Genomic DNA, 3957 nt, shown 5'->3' with positions numbered 1-3957 from the left:
CCCGAACACACGGGGCTGGGGGCGGGGAGGACCAACCTCTGCATTGGGAGCCGAGAGCGCTGGCTCGTCCCTGCGCCCGGAGCAGCGCTGGGCATCCGTGGGCAAGGATGCGCAGAGCCCTGAGGCTCCCCACCTGCGCGCCCCGGTCTCCGGCTCTTGACGCACCGCATCCTGGGGCAGCAGGCCAGCGATGCCGGCAGAGGCGGGGAGTGGGGATGGGAGGAGGGAGGACGTGAGCCACAGCTCATCCCAGCAGCTGGGCACAGGCTGCCCAGCCCCGGGAACCCCGGGAATCCACACGCCCGGCCTCAACCCAGGAGATGCGCAGGGGCGGAAGCGGTGCTTTGGGATGCCTGCCCTTGTGTTTGCAGGCAGTCAGTGCGGATGCTGCTTGGGCTGTGTGGGTGTGGGTGTGGGAGCAGGGCAGTCGAGAGAGCCGGATTCGAATTGCGACAAGTCAGTAACCCTCCCTCTGCTCCAGGTCCTCACGGGTAAAATGGAGAACCAGATGGCCTTCCTGGGATCTCACCCACGGTGAGACGGGCAGCAGCTGCTAGTAGGGATGAGAGAGGAACAGGGCAAAGGCAGGAAGGGGCTGCCATTCTTTGATTCAACAACCGTTTATCAAGGGCTGCCTGTGAGCCACTCCTGTCTCTCCCCTTCCCTTTGAACCACATATAGTTGGGTCAGGGGTTAGTAAGCCCTTGCATTAGTTTGGCGTTGCATATTTTCCCAATCTCTTTCACATCCGTGGTACAGTCGTGGGAGAGAGAGACACACACGGAGACAAAGTCACGCACACAGAGATAGAGTCACAGAGACACAGGGAGACACAGAGAGACATAGAGACAAAGACAGAGAGATGGAAAGATAGAGACAGAGAAACAGAAACAGACTCAGTGTGTTTTTGTGTGTATGTGCTTTCACAAATGGGAATATCAGTATAGGGGGTCTTCCTTCACTAAGAAATGACTGGTCCATAATCTTTATTTGGAGAGTTGCCTGGGAATCCTGAAGGTTAAATACCTCATCCAACGTCATAGAGCCAGTGTATTAGAGGCAGACCTTGAACCCAGGACTTCCTCACTCAGATTGGTCCTTTACCCATTATCCATTATGCCAGGGTGCTTCTCCCTTAATGGAATATAAGCTCTTTGAGGAAAGGGACAGACTCCCTTTTCTTTTATCATACTCAGCACCTAATACAATGCCCGGAACTCTATTTGACTGAATGATTGTTGCAGAGGTATGGAGGAAGGGTTATGACATATTTGATGAAGAATGAAATCTATGAGAGGTTAAGCAACTTGCCAAAATCTCAAAGAGCAGCCAAGAACTGGAAGGGGCTTCAGAGACCATCGAGTTCAACCTTCTCATTTTACAGATTAGGAAACTGAGGCCCGTGGTTAAACGACCTGTTCAAAGTCACAGACATAGGAAGTGTGAAATATGCGACTTGACTCTAAGTGCTCTGAGATCCCCCATGAGAGGTAAATGATGGTGAGGTCCTTGCATCCCAGGCCCTAAGCGCAGAGCTCTTTCCCCTAAACTCCTCTGATTCTGCTCTGTTGGGCCTGGGAAGGTACACAAGTGTGTCTTCACTCTACCCAGCCAGTTTTGAGTAATGGGTTTAGAATCAGCAAAACCCAGTCTAATAATAACAATTGGCCATAATATGGACTCATCGATATAGAAGCAACTGGCTTCTGTGATTGTGTACATACCTGGATGATCAGATCCTGGCTGTTTGGCAAGCCTATATGGAAATAAAGTGCACTCCCCAGGCTCCGGACTAGTTTTGTGCCTGAGGCAAGCAGCTCTAATGCACCCTGAAATCAGCTTTGTAAGGATAAATTCAGTAGAGTTTGCAGAGAGCCCAGGATAGACCCAATGCTGCGAAGCTTCTGTTGGGGAGACCTGGTATGGGGCAGGACATGGTCAGGCCAGGGAAGAGCTCTGCTGGGGTGAGTGGCTAGGGGCTAGAGGTACAATCTGTTAGCTTCCTTTTTTAAAAGAATCATTCTTGGTAACTAGGTGCTGGGTTCAGTTGTTTATAGGTAGTTTAAGGATAAATAGATGCAAACAGTTTAAAAAATATTTTAACATTCATTTGAAAATTTCAGTTTTCTTTCATGTTGCTCTTGGCACCGTCTAAATTTCTGTGTCTTGGAGCAACGCTTCCGTTGCTCTATTCTAGTTATATCCACATTCCAACCCAGTTGTTTTTGGAGAAGGTGGTATAATCAGCATCTGCAGTTGCTATCAGCATTCTAACAGGCCACACCATGAACCTAGAGTCAGGAAGCACCCTGAGTTCAAATCCAGCCTCCAATACTACCTGTGTGACCCTGGACAAGTTGCTTAATCACTGTTTGCCTCAGTTTTCTCAATAGTAAAAAGAGGATAAAAATAGCACCTACTTCATGTTGTAAGATCAAATGAGATATTATTTGTAAAGCACTTAGCATAGGGTCTGGCATATAGTAGGCACTGTATAAATGCTTATTTCCTTCCTTCCCCTCCATTACTCCTGTCTCCAAAGAACTGCCCTTCCATGTGATTAGCATTAGAAACCATAAGAACATAGATTTAGAGCTGGAAAGGATTGGAGAGGCCATCAATTTCCAATCCCTCATTCTATAGATGAGGAAACCTAGGCCCAGAGAGATTCAGTGACTTGCCATCCCCATAGCTAATGAGTATCTGAGGCTGGATTTGAACCCATGTCCAATTCTGTATCTACTACACCAATGGTTCTCAGAGTGTGGTTGGGAGACCCCTGAGGGTCCTTGAGATCCTTTTAAGGAGTCCTCATGGTCAAAACTATTTTCATAATAATACTGGTGCAATTTGCTTATTAAGATACTACCCCCTTTCCAACTACATATGTCTATGGGGCCGGATTTTCTTTAAATACTTCGACTAAAGCAATATATCACAACAGAGGGAATGCAGAAGCAGATAGGAGAATCTAACTGTCTTCTATTAAGTCAGACATTAAAGAGATTTGCAAAAATATGTAAAACAATGCTACTAAACTTCTTTTTGTTTTGGAAAATAGTTATTTTTCATAAAATTATTTAACACATAATGGTGTTTATTCATGTTATTTTAAAATGAATGAATATGTTAAACATTTATTAGTTTTAATTTCTAATATGATAAATATCAATAGATATAACCCACATAAAAGCTTTTAGGAGGGAGGAATTTTTAAGAGTGCAAAGGGGTCCTGTGACCAAAGAGTTTAGGGACTGAGATACTCTGTCCCTAGTAACAATACTCACCCAGTAAAAATTAGAGGTAAAATAATAATAACAAGCATTTCACTCTGGTTCAAGAAGTGGTGCCTGCCCTCAGGGAACTAAGAGCTTACGTAGTAATCTTTAGTTTATGTGATAGGGCATGAGATACAGACATAGATAACTAATTCACGGTATCAAATGATGTTAGTGCATTAGCCTCAAAACAAAATGTTACTTGAAGTAGAAGAGGAAGGTGGTGACCAATGGTCTGTTCTTTCCCATGCTACACTAAGAAATAAGAGAGATCTCTTAGAGGTCAGTGAAAGAAACCCAACCAGCTCAAATATCTCTCTTGTCTCACATCACCAGATGAATGCTAGATGATCCAAATGCAACACATCTGAAATAGAACCTATTTCCTTCCTCTATAAAGATGCTCCTTTCCAGCAAGCTCCCCCCCCCCCATTTCTGTTACTGAAGTTCACAACTTTGGATTCATCCTTAACTAGTCCTGGTCTGTCTTAACCCACCCGCCCAATATCCAACCACTTGCCAACCCTTTTGATTCAACCTCTATTATCTCTTGCATCTGTCCCATTTTCTCCACTTAGTGGTTGTGTTGGTAGCCATGAGGTCAACCTGTAGCAGAAATAACAGAAGACAGAAACTGGGAAGAACAGTATTGGGTGAGTGGGTGGGCAGCAGCAGGGCT

This window comes from Vombatus ursinus, unplaced genomic scaffold (assembly GCF_900497805.2).
Source record: "Vombatus ursinus unplaced genomic scaffold, bare-nosed wombat genome assembly UNPS02014810.1, whole genome shotgun sequence".
NCBI classification, from domain to species: Eukaryota; Metazoa; Chordata; class Mammalia; order Diprotodontia; family Vombatidae; genus Vombatus; species Vombatus ursinus.
This window is presented reverse-complemented; position numbering follows the sequence as displayed.